An 11,920-nucleotide genomic window follows, 5' to 3' on the forward strand; every position below is an offset into this window, starting at 1 on the left:
TTGAAATCCAAGAGGATATGAGGGTTGTTGTCTCTAAAAATTGTTCATATAATTCATTTGTTCCTATGGTTCACTTGTAGATGCCTCACATGCACCATTGGCATGACTTCCTCCACAGAAATCACAGTTTAGCTGACTGGTAGGCATACTCCCTACTTGAAGATAGCTGATTTGTTGAGTTAGGGCAGCTATTTGTTCTAAAAACATCTGATTTTGTAGCTGGTTTTGTGCAAGAAAGGTTTCTAAAACCTTAGCTTCATAACCAAAGTTTCTTCCTTGATTTCTTGAGTTTGAATTCTGGTACATTGATGATGCCATCATTTCAATGATTCTCTGGGCTTCTTCTAAAGATTTTGTATTTAAGGAACCTCCAGCAACAACATCAACCATTGTTCTTGTTGATGTATTCATTCCATTATAGAAGGTTTCCAATTGCATCCAGTCTGGAATACAATGATGTGGACACCTCATTAGCAACTCCTTGTATCTTTCCCAAGCTTCATACAATGACTCTCCTTTCCACTGCACAAAAGATGTAATTTCTCCTCTTAGCTTGGCAGCTTTGGATGGAGGAAAATACTTGGTTAGAAATTTATTCACTAGCTCTATCCAAGTTGTGATGCTTCCTTGTGGTTGAGCTTGCAACCAGCATTTGGCTCTATCTCTCAAGGAAAGGGAAATAATCTCAGTCTGATGGCTTCTTCACTAACCCCATTCATTCTTATGGTATCACATAACTGCAAAAATTTTGAAATATGTAGGTTAGGGTCATCAGAATTTTCACCAGAAAATTGATCCTATTGACTAAGTGTAATAGGGCAGGTTTAATCTCAAAATGGTTAACTTGGATAGTTGGCCTAATTATAGAAGAATTAAAACCTTGCATGTTAGGAATTGCATAGTCCCCTAATGTTATAATTCTATTTTGCTCTTCCATCTCTATTTCTAGATTTGGTTGTCTCAAAGGTGTAGGTGTTCTTTTTACTCTAGGAGTATTCTGAATTTCTAGAGAATAGACAACTTTTACTTCACTATCACTTCCTATGAATTTTTCTACTCTAGCCTCTCTTCTTAATCTTCTTAAGGTTATATCTATGTCAGGATCAAAGACCAGAATTGATTTACTTTTGTCTTTACCATGCATAGACAAATCAAAATGCAACAAAATTAAACTACAACTCGATATTTAGAAATGCACAATAAAGATTATGCAAAAGATATCAACAAAAGCATATAAAAATCAAGTCTAGCAACTGCAGAATTATGCAGAAAAGAAAATCATGCAAAAAAATTTAAAAGTAAAACAACAAAAATAAATGCTCAATCTAGCTACCTCTCTGCTACTAATAATATTGAAACATAAATTCCCCGGCAACGGCGTCAAAAACTTGTTGTTTACAATTCTGAACACTAGCAAGTGCACTAGGAATTACAGCAAGTAATGAGTATCGTCTCCACAGGGAATTAGGAAATCAATTATCACTTCACAAAACTATAACCATTTGAGCCATATGAATTTGGAAGATTTATAACATTCAGAAGTCAAGAACAGGCACGATTAAAAAGTAAGAAACTTGCAGTAAAAACAAAGTATGAAGGTTGTGATGAAATGAGATAGGAATAAAGAATAGTTAGGAATTTATTTCACAAGAATGTCAATATCAATTCAATCATGCCTCTGAATATTCAAGTAATTGGTTAATTGCCAATCAGTTTCTCTTATTAATAGTCAAAGTTTAATTCCTTAAATCATTGACTCTAACAAGCAACTAAACCCCCTTAATCCCTTAGGTGAAGTTCAATTTCAAGTTGCATTAAGACTTAGAACCGTAGGATTGCAGTATTAGGTCTCCTTATCCCTAAGAAATCCCCAATTCTGATTGCTAACTCAGATCAGAAAAGCAAATCCAACTTCTATTGGTAAATGTTCCTCTTTGATTAAACATATGAATTTCCATTCACAAAGTGCAATAACAGCAGAATTAACAATTCAATTAATCCAAAAACTCAAATTTTAGAAGCAAATATCGAATCAATACATCAATTCAAGTTCCATAAACTCCTAACTATGGAGAATTAAGCAAACATTGTAACAGAGAAAGAGAAAGAAGGAGAAGAATTGCAGAGAAGCCATCTCCACAAGCTCCAATCCAATGCCTCTTCTTGGAGCTTTGAAATTTGACCCTAATCATCTCTCTCACTCTCTCTCACTCTCTCTCAACGAGAATCTAACAAAAAAAATGAAAAATGAACAAAAAGCCCCGAGTTCTGAGCTTAAAACATGTATTTATAGAAATTCTGATTCTGTGCGTTATCACTCTTGCTGATAAGAGTAGCCACGCAGAAGCTCATGTGGTTTTTGGAAACTGGAACTATCACTTTCGCTGCTAAGAGTTGCAACGCAGGAGGTCGAGTAGTTGCGCGTGATCACTTTCAAGAGCAAGAGTGACCACGCACAACTTGCCTTGATTCACTCCGCTCTGGAACATCCACTTTCACTGGTAAGATTGTTAACGCAGAGCTCGCTGAAATTTTTCCTTCTCTGGAACACTCACTTTCGCCAGCAAGAGTGTTAACGCAGAGCTTGTTCTTCTGAGTAACTCTCTGGAACGCTCACTTTTGCTAGTAAGAGTGACTACGCCCAGACTCTTTTATTCTTTTAAGCTATGGAACGATCACTTTCACTGGGAAAAATGTTAACGCCCAATGTGTATTCCTTTTTAATGTCTGGAGTGATCACTTTCACTAACAATAGTGATCACGCCCAGCTTGCATTCCATTGTTCTTGTATTTTGGAGTCCAGAATTGCTATTCTTTCTCTTCTTTTCCATTGATCTTCCATTTCCATGACTTTTGCTTAGATTATTCCTACAAAAACAAGATTAATTTCTTAAGATCTAAGTAGAAATTCCACAAATGCTAAAATAACTACATAATAAAAGAAAACTTTCAATCATTCTATTTTTCTGAATTTTTCTGCTTTTCTTATATATTTTCCTTATCAAATGAGTTAGAAATACACTAAAATATTAGTAAAAATATGGATTCATCAGGGGGACTCTACCCTATCTCAATGTATTGTAATTCTTGTGTGTTTTGTTGATTAATGCAATGTAACTGAGATAGGGAGTAGAAATTGTGTTTGATGGAAATTGGTGTGCAATGTGATGTGTGCTGGAATAGTTAGGCCCCGTGGGAGAAATTGTGTATGATGGAATGCCATTGATTGGTAAATTAATGATATTGTGAATAAATGAAGGCTATGTGTCGTATATTGTGGATAAAATGTGGGTTATGTGTCGTGTAATGTGAATTCAATGTAGGTTGTGTGTCGTGTGCAAGTATGAATATTGCGTGTGTGAATGAAATGTATGTGAATAGGGCGTGTTAGCGCCGTTGTAATGTGATATGAATGATTTAACTATACACTAAGGGTGTGGAAGATGAGGACGGTAGAAATACCTTGGGGAGGAGAGAGTGGTGGTAACACCGACTGTGGGACGGGTGCACCACGGGTCACACACTCTCTTCCTGACTAGACCTCTGACCACTACCTTTGCTGAGCGACCCGCGACTGCCCACGTGGTATCGGTGAGGCGGGGGTAACTGGCGACCATTCATGGTGTGAAGCTGTGATCACAGTGTCACAATGAGCGTGGCTGGCATGCGCATGCATGGGATTGTTGTCATTATTTGTATTTATGAATGTGACATGTTGTGGATGTCGTAAGTGCATCGGTGTTGCACTGGAATGAACTGTGTGATGATACTGTCTGCGAATCTGTCTATGTAATGTGTTAAAATGATTTGGAGGTGAGGCTCTATAGTTATTTGTGTGTTTTGAGTAGTGTAGAGTACTCACTCTTACATTCATTTTCAGATAATCAAGACGATCAGCACCGGGCTCAGTGAAGGAACGGACGGATGGACTGCTATAGGACTTAGATTTTATTTTAAAAAATGTTATAATTGAACTAGTCCTGTAGCAGTTATTTGATATTAATTTGTAACCCTTCTCTTATTTCAAAATATCTTATGAAAATTTAGTTATTCGAATTTGTTAAATTATTATTTAATTGAAATTAAAATTCAAGTGTTACACAACCTACAACAATGCAGTTATCTCGGTCACTAACTAAATCAACTATTTAAGCACCTTCTTGGCAAACAACACAATCCATATAGGTGAAATGACATATTAAACACCAAAAATAATGAAAATTCTAGTAAGAAGTATACTAAACAAGGATCCTTGAAGCAGGGTTTAGGGGAAGAAGAATGGGTAAATAGGTGATTATGTAGGTAGAGTAAACAACAACACAAGCAAGACTAGAATATAATAAAAGAACATTGAATAATAGAATAGAATAGAAGTACAAAAACTATCTATAGGTGATTATGTACACTCGTAGTTTAGACTAAAGAACAACACAAGCAAACTCCATGTGTTAAAAGAACATTGAATAATATAATAGAACAAAATTACGAAACCTATTTATGGGTGATTATGTAGGCACGTAGTATAGAGTAAACAACAATACAAGCAAGACTAAAATATGGTAAAAGAACATTGAATAATATAATAGAACAGAAGTACAAAATATATTAATAGGTGATTATGTACGCTCATAGTTTAAACTAAAGAAAAACACAAGCAAACTCCATATGTTAAAAGAACATTGAATAATAGAATAGAGTAGAAGTATGAAACCTGTTTATGGATGATTATGTAGGCACGTCATGTAGACTAAATAACAACACAAGCAGACTCCCAACAATACGTTAAAAGAATATTGAATAATAAAATAGAATAGAAGTACAAAACATATTTATGATTGATTATGTAGACATGTAGTATAAACTAAGCGACAAAACAAGCATACTCTCAACAAAATAGAGTCATTAAGAACAACATTTCTAACAAAGCATTGAATGATGATTGACATACAATAAGTCTACTATAACATTTATGCTAAAAATTGCTATCATAGGCCTCCACCTATTATAATGGTTCTAAATAAAAATGTTGTTGATAACAGTATAAAGTTTTAAATAAAATTATTATAATAAGTAGTTAATATTTTTTTTTTAAACAAGGGACATCAACGTAGCTATTATAGTGGTTCTATGTAACACTGTATAATAAACCTTTTAATTATAATAATTTTGTTTAAAACTACTATAATAAGAGGCCAAAATTTTTTAAAAAAATTTTTAACAAGTTGAAAAACTAAGAATCATTTTTCAGCTATATATGTAAAAATCATTATATAAAAAAAAAAAAACTTCTCTTATTATAGCAGTTAATTATTAAATATTATAATAAATCTTTTTATGTAACTTATTATAGTGTATGAAAAAAGAATAACTAAATTTTAACTGTAGTCATGTTAACTATTCAGAAGAGTTTTATTGCTTATAGTGATTTTATCCAATTCAGATAAAGATTATTTTTAAAAGAAGATATTTGTGGTTTAAAAAAAATAAAAAAACCAATAAAACAACTATAAATAAAAATGTTATAAAAAATTATATTTAGCATAATAAATGTAAACACACCTTATTTAACTTTTTCACTCACAGTGATTTTAGTTAATTCAGAAAATAATTTATCCAATTAAAGATTACGTGACAGGGAAAAAAAAACACCTTATTTCTACAAAATTTTTATTTTAAAAGGCCATACTCTGCCCACCTGATCTTCTGGTTTAGTCTAGATGTGACTTTTTTGCCTTATTGGGGTAATTTTTTAAAAAAATTATCAAAATAGGGTTTTAGTAAAACAAATTCCCTGATTGGGGTGGGCAGTCCATGTGGCACCAAAGTCGTCCAAAAAAAGGACGACACAGGTGATGACGTGGCAAGCTATGAGAGTGTCGTCCCATTAGAAGCCGACACTAATGAGATGATGACATGGGTCACATTAAAAACTTTAATCATCCATGTCACTGCCAACATTATTGTCGTCCATGTCAGGGACAACTCCAATGTTGTCCAATAGGGGCTGATTTTTGTGTTACTACTGGATAAAAATTTCAATACATCCTTTTGTCCAAATTTAGAGGTCTATAAATATGAAAATTTATCACAACAATCGTGGAGCTAGAAGAGAAATAGCAATCGTGGAGCTTGAAGAGAAATTTTCTAATCATGTTAGGTTTAAGCATTACAAATATATATATATATATATATATATATATTGTTTTCATTGGCTATTAAGATTTTTTATTTAGAAAATTGATAATATTTTAAGTGTTAATGTTGTAATTAATTTTTTTTTATGTTTGAAAATAATAAATATAAAATATAATGTTAAAAATTAATTATTTAAATATTTATAATTATAAATTAATTATTATGATGACCAATCATTTTGAATCCAGGGTGAATAAAATTGTTGTTATATTATATTCAAATGGTTGAATATATGAAGGAAATAAGGGTATAATTTTTGAAGGGGAGAACAAGATCATTAAAATAGAACATGGGATCACACTTGAGATGTTTAAAAGGAAGATCCACAAAAAATTGAAATTGTCTAACAGTCACGTAATTTTTAGATTAATTTCACAAATTTTAATTGGGATAAATAGTCAATATCATACAACTTTGGATGTATGTGATGATGAAGACATAGATTGCATGATAAGTGCGTGTCAACAATCACATCATACGAATGTAGTTGAGATATATATGGATGTTGCGGTCAGTCAAACATCTTCTTTTATGACACATCCCTTAGAAGTAAATTTATCACTCTTACATGTTTATGTAGAAGGTGACAATGATTATGCAACAAGAGAAGGTAATATGATTTTAATAATTTTAAATTTTTAAAATTGATGCTGCAAATACTATTAATAATATGAGCTTATAATGTAGGATCTATAGATGAAGATGATGAATATAAAGATGAAGAAGATATTTCATTAAATAATTATTTTGATACTAATTTAGATGATGATTTTGGTTTAATCATCAATATTGACGGTATTGCAAGAGTTACCTCAACACAACAACAACAAATGGAGGTATGATTTTATATAGTGATTTAAAAAATAGATTTCCATAACTTATATCTATAGTAATATATAAATCGTTAATAAGGATGTAAATTTCATGGATGAATTGTTGTAATACAGAAACTACATTGCCTTTTTGGAATATAACCCCACATTACACTCATATTAATTAGGAATACCCTGATCAAGAATTAGATATTCTTTAATTGAATGACACGCAATCATGGAAGGAAGGAGATGTATTATATGTTGGACAACTATTTAACACTAAAGAAGATGTAAGAATGGCTATAAAACATTATGTAATGAGGAAACATCGAATTTCTTTTGTAGTAGAGTCAAAAGTAACAACATATGTTGTGAAGTGTGTCAATCACCATAGTAGATGCCCCTAGAGAGTAAGAGCACCATTGCCAAAAATGCAGACAAGTGGAAAATTACAAAGTGGGGGTGCCCATACGTGCATACATGCTTCAATTTCTCAAGGCCACCAAAAGTTGGATTCCAATTTTATTTGCTCATGCATTCTTGGTATGTTAAATCTTATATTAAATATTATTATTTTGAAATAGGAAAAAATATACTAAATTTTATCCCATTTCACATAATACTTCCCTTCTAATTGAAATACTCACTTATTATATGAGATGAAGGTATGGTGAAACAAGAACCATCAGGACACACCATGCACCATAAGGAAGATCTTGTTGTGTGTGGACATGATTATTAGGCTGTAAAAATGGAAACCTATCCCATACCCACATCATAAGTAGTGGAGTTAATCCTCCAATACCAGAACGCTCAATATTTATGGACATGCATAACTCTCGGTATAGGAATACCAATGCTACAGCTCCCCAACTATACTCCCCTACCATAGTACCCTCTAGCAATGGAAGGTACCTAACTGAGACCCTGGTTGAGGAATGATCAGCCAACATGAACCCACATATCAACTTCAGAATATAAGCTCTAACAAAGCGAGTAAGTTGAAGTTCATTCTGGTTATGCATTGCAACATGTGTAAAGTGTTGGTCCAACCAACTTAACTTCAAACTACTCTGTCAGACCAGTATATTTATAAATGAATTATTCCTATTAATTAGAAGGCTTGTTATGAATTTGTGCCCTTTTTCATTAGTAAGAAATTGGAGAGAAATGTTTCTTTTGAAGAATTCACTTACAGTAACAACTACCATGCAAGCATAAACATGACTATTTTGGGGTTTTGTATAACAAGGGATACCAAATAACTGTTTGTTGATTTTAAGATAAAATCCATTGATAATTGGAGCTGAGATACTTTAGAAAGTCACAGACCAATGTTGAGCTTAGTCAAAGAAGGCTGAAGGCAACTCAGAATTACTAATAGCTATGCTTAAATTACTATCAAAGGCTTTTGGAGATTGGGGATGAATGATCATGTATTCTAGTGAATGTCACTAGCCACGCATGTGAGACAGACTTTAAAAATGAGCGACTGATACTTAAATTCTTCTGGTAGTATTAGACACTACGTCATAGAGGATTAGTAACTTGAGGGTTAAATTTATTGCCTCCAAAATGTCGTAAGGCTTTTCATGTATCATATCTGGAGGAAACATGTTTCAAATCTATTTTATGTAATTAAGCTAAATATTACGCAGATATGAAATGACTTATCAACCAAGCTTCTAGTCGTACATATTGAAAACATTAAAGTTGAGAAACTTAGAGCAAACCATCTGACTAGTGAAAGTCATTGGGTATTAGACTATTGACGATGCAATGTAAGAGTTAAAGGATCGGATGAGAGAACAATACCCCGATTAGTGAATTTTCGAGGGCGAAAATTTATTTCAGGGGGAGAATTATTAGACCAATATATTTATAAATGAATTATTCCTATTAATTCATGATACATGTATTTGGACAATATGTAATTCCATATGCTAGATTGTGAATGGATAAGCTGTGTAGTTACCGGAGGGAAGTTGTGAGTTGTAGAGCCCTATGGTAAATTGTTAAGTAAGACTAGTACCAAAAGTTTTGATTAGATATCAAACGTTTTACACAAGTATTATTGTTAAATAGTGTTGTATATGCTTAGATTATGAGGAAGCTGTATAATTGCTAGATGGGTAACAATGTATTCACAGTGATGTATGACGGTGTTGTTGAAAGTGGTTGGTAGTGCGAGTTAGGAATTGAGTTTTAAGCATGTTGTGCATGTAATAACTTAAGAATTACAGCTAAGTACTTGTGTTGTTTTATTTTAGAAAGAATTGAGAGTTTGGAATGCTGAGTGTCTCGCTCAAGCGAGATAGTTCTCGCTCAAGCGAGACTAAGTTGTGCAGAATGGAACATTCTGAAGTTTCTCGCTCAAGCAAGACAAGATAGGATCACTCCAAGTGTCCCCTCGCCTAAGCGAGAAGGGATCTCTCTTAGGCGAGGAGTAGCAGGCAAATGTATGGCTCTCTGGATCCGATCTCGCTCAGTCAAAATGGAGTTTGCTCAAGCGAGATGTTCCTTACTCAAGCGAGAATTACAGAAATCTGAGAGGTTCCACTATCTGATTTTCTCGCCCAGGCGATGGTGAGCTAGCCCAGGTGAGAGAGAAGCTCGCTCAAGCGAGAATTATCTCGTTTAGGCGAGTGCGCGCAGATCTGTAAAGGTATTTAAAGGGCCTTAGCTTCAAAAACATTCATTTTCTCACCAGACAGCTTCTCTCTTCTGTTTCTCTTTGTTCTCTCGCTTTCTCTTCTTAGAGAAAATCTTCTCGAAACTGAATTTCTTCCCAATTGAAGTGAGATCTTCTATCTCAGCAAGATCTAGGTGAGTTTTTGAAGCTTAGTTTTCTGTCTTTACTCTTATTTCTTGCTTTCTCTTTCTCAAGAGACTTATACATGTCATTTTGAGTAGATCTAAATCATTCAAGCTGTATTTCGTACTCAAATCCTTGATCTATCTCTTTGGGAACTCACGAGAAACAAGATCTTGGAACTCGCTCCAGGTAAGGGGAGTTTATCTAAGCTGAGTTATTTGTTTAATAATTATGGACTTAATTAAGAAGTTAGTTCTGTTATAGCTGAGAATAAGTCGTTAAACGAGCAGATTCTAGATTAAAATCTAGAGTAGTATAACTAAGTAAATTTTTCAGTTGCTTATCTAAGCTGTTTTGGTTCCTAAGATAAATAATTTTGTATTAGCTGAGGCCCAACTATTGTATGAACAAGTTTTAGGATAAAACCCAAAATATGTATGGTTAAGTATATTTCTCTATTGTATAATAGTGATTTAGAAAGCTATGATAGAACACGATGTGTTGTAATGCTGTGTTGTCCATGCCGAGGATGTTAAATACGCAAGGATACTTAAATATTATTTTAAGTTACTTAATTTTATTATGTGATAAGTGTTGGAATATTTAAATAATACTGCAAAATGCTTAGTTTTGCTATGATAATATATGTATAGGTGTGCTGTCAATACTGGATATGTAACGCCCTAAATTTTGGTAATATTATTTATTGTATTTATATAAATCTAAATGCATATATATATGTGTGTACTAGTGTAAATGAATGTTATAAATTTACCTTGGATGCATAATGATGGTGTTTTGTGTGTAATGAGTATGAATATATGTACATATATATGTATGTTGGGGATGTGTGTATGTATATACGTGTATGCATGACTGGATAAGGCTGAAATGAGCTAAGTGCCTAAGTGCAGGGCATGATACTGGGCTGTTCTTGCTGTAGCGAGAGGACTCTCGCTATAGCGAAAGCGCCTTAGGAGAAAGGACTGAAACTGTCACCTTCTCGCCGTAGCGAGAGACGTCTCGCTGTAGCAAGAAAGTGACAGTTTGGGGTGTATTTCTGGGTGTAGTCTCGCTGTACTAAGAGGGTCTTACTGTAGCGAGATTCTGCAGAAACCAGAGTGCAATTTTTTCTTGTTTTTTCGCTGCAGCGAGAATATCTCGTTGTAGCGAGAGTGTGGCGACCAGAAAAGGATTTAAAAGGGGTTAGGGTTCGGGGAGAGTTAGTTCTCCCTCTCCCTTCGATCCTCTCATTCCCCAAGCCCTATTCCACCGATTAATTGCCTTCCAAGCTATTTGGGTGCTTGATTGAAGGTTGAATACGTGTGAGGAACGCTTGGAGGTAAGTTTTAATGGTTAGGGTTTTAGTTTTTCATCCCCTTTCTCTGTTTTCGTGTTTCCCCTAGGTTCTCATGGAGTTTCTCCATGTGTTTAGGACAAAATTCGTGAGAGGGAGCACTTCTTGGTGGATTTAGCGCATGGGACATCAATCCAAGGTAAGGGGGGACTCTACCCTATCTCAATGTATTGTAATTCTTGTGTGTTTTGATGATTAATGCAATGTGACTGAGATAGAAGATAGAAATTGTGTGTTTGATGGAAATTGATATGTAATGTGATGTGTGGTAGAATAATTGGACCCCGTGAGGGTGATTGTGTGTGATGGAATGTCATTGATTGGTGAATTAATGATATTGTGAATAAATGTGGGCTATGTGCCATGTAATATGAAATGAATGTGGGCCTAGTGCCGTGTATTTGAGTGCCGTGTGTAAGCATGATTATTGCATGCGTGAATGGAATATGTGTGAATGGGCGTGTTAGCGCCATTGTAATGTGCTGTGAATGGTTTAGCGATACACTGGGGGTGTGGGAGATGAGGACGGTAGAAATACCTTAGGGAAGAGGGAGTGGTGGTGACACCGACTGTGGAACGGGTGCACCACGGGTCACACACTCTCTTCCTGACTAGACCTCTGACCATTCATGGTGTAAATATGTGATCACAGTGCTATAGTGAGTGTGGCTGTCGTGCGTATGCATGAGTTTGTGTATTGTGCTTGTGGGTGTGATAATGCTGCTTGTACTTACATCT

The 11,920-nt window shown here is 34.4% G+C and overlaps 1 non-coding gene across 1 annotated transcript; it reads left to right on the top strand.

The window, feature by feature from the left end:
* The first annotated feature begins 448 nt into the window (after positions 1–448).
* LOC113864000 lies at positions 449–555 on the top strand. The gene has a single exon (XR_003504610.1). It is a non-coding gene; the product is annotated as a small nucleolar RNA R71 (small nucleolar RNA).
* The last annotated feature ends 11,365 nt before the right edge of the window (positions 556–11,920 follow it).

The sequence above is a fragment of the Abrus precatorius genome, unplaced genomic scaffold (assembly GCF_003935025.1).
Source record: "Abrus precatorius isolate BTA unplaced genomic scaffold, Abrus_2018 Scaffold3, whole genome shotgun sequence".
NCBI lineage: Eukaryota > Viridiplantae > Streptophyta > Magnoliopsida > Fabales > Fabaceae > Abrus > Abrus precatorius.